Below are 7,311 nucleotides of genomic sequence, written 5' to 3' on the forward strand. Positions count from 1 at the left end.
CTGCCACTGTTTTGTAGCCTTAGCCGAGCCTATAGCCTATGTTATAGTGTTGTGTAGAATGACCCGTCAATCTGTAGGCTAATGTACCAACACAACGTCATTATACACAATGAAGGGCTGGCTCATATAGTTGGAGTACTTTGCCATGAGACCTTTCCAGTTCACCAGTAGGTCCAAAAGATTTAGAGGCCATTGCATGTCCTTGAAATGAATATCACACCAGCACATTTTTACAGAAAAACAGAACTTCATTAAAAAAAAATACATTTATAGTTAACCTGCAGTGAAAAATCTACAGGCTTGGAAACAATAAATGAAAACAGGTATATAGTCAAAAGATTTAACAGGGTATGCAGGCAAACATCATATGCACGACTTCCAAATCAAGTGCAAGAGTGAGATGTACAATTTTGCTATGACTGTTATCTCTTACAGTGTTAGTTAGTACCTCAGAGCTTTAGACGATAGCCTGGTGCAGCCTACGGTTCCAAAACCTCTGCTTATATGATGTTGATGGACATGTCTGGCTGTGAGGTTTGTTGCAAGTTCAAAGAAGAAGCCATGAAAGAGTACAGTCTGCATATTCATTGCTCAGGTTCTCCGTTGGTATGTTTAACTGTTCTACAGTTTTGGTGTAGGATTGGTGTCCGTTACATGATAAGATGGAATGGTCTCTAAAATGGCCTTACAATAGTGATCCAGATACATTTCCAATGATGTTTCTCGATACTACATGTTTCCCTGCGAATGGTTGTGTTGATGAAGTGAGGACAGATGAGTGCTCAGATGGAAAGACTTACCTTGTAATTTCCTTCAGTAATTTGCCAGCTCCTAGAACATCAGAGCGCTGCCACTGAGAAACATTTTCTGCCCTGTCTATTTTTACCACTCCACTGTTACCCTGTCACTCTCACAAATAAATTATTGAAAATGTTGTCAGATGTTTGTGGCATGTGCTTAAAATATACACTGTGTGTGTGTATGTGTTCACATGTGTTTGTAGAGGATGGAAAGGGGGGATACTTTGCCCAAAACTAACATGGTCAAGCTCGATTGCGTGAAGAATGCTTTTTATGCAAGACGATCTCAGTGAAGTGTAAATATGTACAATGGTGGCTGCTGGCTGCTGGCAGAGAGTGAAAAAGTGAAGCTGATTACAACAGTCCCAGAATATAATTTTTTCAACTGGTGCTGAGGTGCAAAAGTTCAAAAATCTGCAATCGATATTGATTAAGTTGTTGTAGTATTTGTGCAACATAATAGATCCTTGATTTTCAGAGGTGTTCTCCACACTATTATGTCACATTGGATAAAAGCATTTGGCAAATGAATAGGTGTGGTTGTGGGCAGGTAATGGTGGTGAGGGACGCTCCGCAAACAGGAAACGCGTGCAACACATCATCTCTACACTGTGCCCATGGGAGAAAGATTCTTTAGCAGAACAGAATTATCGGCCCTTAAGTGTCCTTTCGGTGCCCAAAAAGCATTCTATGGTTTGCTCTTTTTAACAGTCAAGGGGTCACTCAAATCTTGGCTTGCCCTGGCTAAGATTCCAACTGTTAGTGCCACGTGAGACACTTCAAGAATAGTATGTATATGGAATGTGATCCTTCAGTGACTCTCTAATCCAGAAACATTGAATGTATAGCATGGACAGACACTATTGTTCTGTTCAGCCAGCAGCACCAAAAGGTTATAGAGAGCCACCCTTAGCCCATAGACTGAGAACTCAGGGGGCTTCATCTTGTTTCTCCATTCTGATTGATTTGGTTCATTTGTAAAATTATTTTAAACAAACTTCATCCAAGTTTAACAAAGTTTTACAATATCTACTCACCCAATACATCATGTACAAATACGAATGTTTCCCATCTCAGTTGTGATATCTTAACACATGTTTGGCAAGCAGTAATGGAAAATGTTAATGAGACATGATGACATATATTCGAATATAAAAACAATGCCACAGATCTAAAAGAAACAACAAATATTTGGGTCCAATGCTTTAAATCGGTAACTGATACAGGGTAGATACAGAGTGGAAAAAGCTCATCCCTCACCACGCTTCCATCGCCTAGCCAAGAAAAACAACCACAGGGAATATTTACTGTACTTAAAAAGACCCTTGTTGCTTGACTTCCTCTGTTACACCCCAAATACTCCCCAGCCAGAGGAAGAACTCTTGCCTGACCTGCTCTCTAATAATATCTGTTATGGTCCAGTCACAGGCCTATTCACTGCAGCTATGTGAACACGATGGAACCTGCACATCCCATATGGGGTTTCCATGTGTCCTTAGTACAGGAAGCAGTCGATTGTACAGTGACAACCTGAGCTCACTCACTGCCAGCTACTGTATACTTTACTTGAGTTCAATATGAGGTTGCCCATGTGTACCACTCCTTTACTTACACGGCTAGGCTAGAATGTTAATGGTTGCCCTCTGAGTTCAGATCTTTGGGGGATTTGTGGATTTTACAACCATAATGATTTTCATGGGACATCTGTGGGTGGTTCTGATGTTTCATGTGAGGGCAACTAATCAAACCTGCCAAGCTGTTAGCAACATAAGGTCCCTTTTAAATTAAGCCATTCATTGGATTTTTACAAATATGAAGGTTATGTCTTGGTTTCTTACTATCTTTAACCACCTGGAACCTTAGGAGATTATATTGCCTAACTATGGAGAAAGAGAAAAACAACAACATTCTTACATAACCACAGTTATAGATGTTATTATGGTAACCTAAGAATAGTGAGACCCTGATTTTTCCCATCGTTCAGCATATTGTTTATAGTCTTTAGAGTCCTTAATGAACGGCATTAACGTGAAGCCGACTTTTGCCAATGTCTTTGAGAGAGTCTATTAATTTCAGTGAAGCTCTCAAGCCTAAAAATCTTCTCTGCTTAACCATGCTTTGAAATAAAGTATACAAAACATCTACTCAGCACGTAACATCACCTTATCAATTTTCGCAAAGGCTTCATAGAGGAGTTCCTACTCTCAACAAAACTTTGTAATTTGGTCACATGGATTAATCCCTGACAATTGGATTACAAATAGAAAATAAGACCTCAGAATGAGGAGGCAAACCTAAAAAAGTCCTCCTTTCCCCCAATCACATTAGTGCTGCACAGAGCTCACAATTAGGAGGCAGTCTGCGGAGGGCCAGTTTGACTTTTATTGGTTAAACAAATTTGATGAAAGTTTGTGGTTTTGACCTTTTTACTGCAATAAGGCCCAACGGGTGCCCTCAGTAAGGCAAGGACAGATAAGACTGACCGAAATGACAGTCAAGTCAGGGTTTTATCAGAACAGACCATCAGGGGGAAAGAAATAGAGAGTGTGTGTGTGTGAGAGAGAGAGAGAGAGAGAGAGAGAGAGAGAGAGAGAGGGGAGGGAGGGAGGGAGGGAGGGAGGGAGGGAGAGAGGGAGGGAGGGAGGGAGAGAGAGAGAGAGAGAGAGAGAGAGAGAGAGAGAGAGAGAGAGAGAGAGAGAGAGAGAGAGAGAGAGAGAGAGAGAGAGAGATCATCTCCTGTTAATATCAATGGAAGTGTCCAATTAGAGAGTTCCATATAAAATGAAAGACATCCTGCTTTTTGACATTGTGTTATCTCCCATTTGCAGAGTTCCCATCCCATTATGACTGTCTTCCCCCAGTAACAACAGTGACACCTGGCCCGATAAGAACAGTCTGTACTGAATAGCCCTCTCTGTGATGGCTAATACAGATAGCATGTGTTGTGCTTCATACTTTATCTTTGCCATAATGGGTACAACACCACCCTCAGGACTTGAATGGTCCTTCTAGAAGCACATCTGGCAAACATGGCCTAATCATTCATAGCCTATGGAACAACAAGCACCATATCCCCAGAAGTTTCTGCCGTGTTGTTGATAGAACCAATGTCTTTCTAATACCGTGTGATTAGATATTACAGCCTAAACTGAAGTGTATCCTTATCAATAAGTCAAGCTGGCCATGTCTTTGTCTGGCTTCAAGAACACCCCACACAGTAAAGCTTTAGGACATGCAGAGTTGAGAAGCTCTACCTTAGAGTATAGTACTTGAGCAGCCCTGTAAACCATAACAATTTTATATCACAGGGATATAGTCCTATCACACTTATGGTGCCACTGTATCATTCATAGTGTTGAAAAGAAATACAGAAATATGCTGTTAAACAATTATTGAAGATTGCCTTGCAAACAGTACAGTTATATAGAGAAAAATAGCTGAACTATAACCAGTAAAGCACATTGATTGATTACTTGGAAGCCATCACATGATCCAAGAAGAAGAGACCTTAGGTTTGTCAAAAGTTTTACTAGGTTTGAGCGAGAGTGGCTGTGAATTGGCCAGAGCATGACTATGTACCCCCAAAGGCTTCCAAAGCTCCCAAGATTCTAAACAAGCACACATGGTTTGGGGTTACATAGGGACATAAAGCAGTCACAAACAGTACAACTCTTCATTGATTATATCACGTTCCCCGACGTGTCACGTGTTGTGTCTGTCAGCTACACTTGATGTGACAGTACACAATGCTGGCTGCAAAGGCATTTACTTTAGAGTTTGATTATGTTTACTTTGACATGCCAAGGTGATGACCGCTATCTATCTGTGGTTTATTGTAGGAAGGGACGCATATGGACAAGAATGACAAACTTGCCCCCTTGACATCAAACAAGTGATTATTTTGAATGAGCTTTGCCAATCATGGATGTTTGCTGGCTGATCAGAAGTCTGAAAGCAGCATGTTATTGGGTGTTTCCAGGTGAAATACCAGATGTCACACCCCCTGTCGTTATTTCTCCTGATTGAATTGTAGGCAGAACAAAATAAAAATGGAACACTGCTGGGTTCTGTATGTTATGGCTGACTGCTTTTGGAATCAAGAGCCAACAGATTATCTACTTTGATAGCTTCTGTCACAACAAGAGCCACTTCCAGACTTTAGGGGGTCATTTAAAACATTCTCAGACATACACTGTGAGCAGTCTCTCTCTCTCTTTATCTTTCTCCCTCCCTCTCAAATCATTTTTAATGACTTTCTCCGTTATTGTCTGTCTCTTTGTTTAGGGTTTGTCTCTGTTTGATTCTAGTTATTTCTACGTTTCCCTCTATTTCTCAAAAGTCAAAGCTGACTCAATTAAAATCAGTGACCTCTGGAGTGTCACTTTACTAGCCCACTATTAAACACCTTTACACCTTTTCTGTGAGTCACCTACATAAGTGATCCAGCAGTAGGTGTCTGTGAAAAAGTCCAGAGACTAGTTAAAGTATGTAATTTTATATATCGTAAAAGCATCGTAAAAGTCTTTTTCATGCCATACACTCACAAAGGACACCTTTAATACCTCATTATGTTTTAACACAGGTTCATATAGAAACTGTTACTGTGAGAGTTGAATTTACCTTGGATATGAGGATTCAATGTCAAAGAAATAATGAATAGATGTTCTCATTATTTTACTCAGCAGATACCAAATAGAAACCACTGGCTGGTGTTAATCGAATAAGACCTATTGAGGTCAATGAATTAGCAACAGCAACAGGACCAAAACACCTTCAGGTTAAATTCTCTGTGGGTGAGTTGCACAATTAGCTGTTCATAGGGATGATGCAGCCCTACTAGAATTCTACACACAGTGGCTTAAAGGGAAGAACTCCAGAAACAGTGTATTCAGTTTATTAAACAACATGATGGTCAGTAGAAAAGCAATCATTTTAGCATCGCTGGACAGACTAAGTCAGCATAGTATATTGATCTGACAGATGATGCCTCCAGAGAGCAAATTGCTCATCACACACCTGAGTTCACATGTTCGATTGCTGATATACAGTGGGGATACACGATCAATCTTACAATGTGAGAGTTGCTAGTCACAGAGCTTGAACTGGAAAAAAAAAAATATTCCTTGAATCTCAAGCTTTGCTTGCCTGTTGAAATAACATACAATGGGTGAATTAGGGTGACAGGGGCCATGGTGACGCACCATTTAAGCATAAGCAGGGGTGTGGGTTTGTGTGCACAAAGACTGGGCATGGCACACCACTGCATGACACGGCCGCATAGCGTGCACAAAGAGCGGGCGGATATACTGTGGGCTACAGTAGAATGGCCCAGTCAGCTTATGTAGCCAGAAGCCCTCACAAAAGGAAGAATGCAAACAGACGAGGGAGATCAAATAGCATACACTCCCAAGTTACTGATTCATCACGACAGTGTGGTATTGCACATACTGTAGTACACGGCTACAGTAAAAGATTTTGAGGAAGTGCTTGAAGAGGGCAGTTTGCATTTGTACAATTATGTATAATCTTCCTCTATTTAGTTTGTGGATAAAAGCTTTTCTTAGCTGGATAATTCTTTGTAACATGTGACATAGCTGGGCTAAGCCGTGTTGTTTTAAATGATTTACCCTCTCCACACTGTAAGAGCTTTGAGCTTCTTCCTTCATTGTTACTTGTTGCTGAAAAGTGCTGCTGCTAGCTGCCCACAAGTGGAGATGCTTTGATGCGGTCTGTCAGTCATTAGGCCTGAAGCAGACTATACCAAATCAAACAATATAACAAACACAAACAGTGTAATTCCCGTTGTTCAGAGGAGACCCCTATGAAGAGGCAGAGGAAGTAGCTCCTCGAAGAGTTCAAACTTTGTTTTCTCTTTCACAACCAAACTAGAATAATACAGAGCTTCCTGACAGAGAAGAGAGGTGAATTCTGGTCTGTGAAGGTGACTAGGGGCAAGGCTGCAGAAGGGATGTTCCCTCCCAGGAAGGGAAGCCCCTTCCCTGATCCCAGGCTTCAACACACCCTGCTGTACCAGGCTCCTGCTGGTGTCCTCGGACAGTGTGCCAGCCCCTTGAATGCCCCAAAAATAACCACTTCATACACCCCCAGAGTGTGTGTAGAAGAAACTTTTTATTATAATAGTGTGCATATTTTTACTTCTTTATAGATATTTGTCACTCACGTTCAACTGGACGTTTGTATTGTACACAGTATTCTGTAAACATTGTTCAGCAAAGCCAGGGCTTATTTGCCTACATTCACGTGACAAAATTGCCCCAGGTTACGCTGAAGAATACATCTGTAAATAGTTCATCTTACCTACATCGAACACCGTGATATAACAGCAGACAGTTACGTTTAAAATACTTTACATTCACGTTTTGTTATAAACAATTTGATAAATACAAGATTGGATATATAACAAAAGAATATATTTATATATTTTTCATATCTTATATTTCCATATACTATTGAATTCCTATGTGTGGCTTTTATCCTGCCAATAGTTTTT

Source organism: Hypomesus nipponensis, chromosome 19 (assembly GCF_054491055.1).
Source record: "Hypomesus nipponensis isolate SF chromosome 19, ASM5449105v1, whole genome shotgun sequence".
Classification (NCBI taxonomy): Eukaryota; Metazoa; Chordata; class Actinopteri; order Osmeriformes; family Osmeridae; genus Hypomesus; species Hypomesus nipponensis.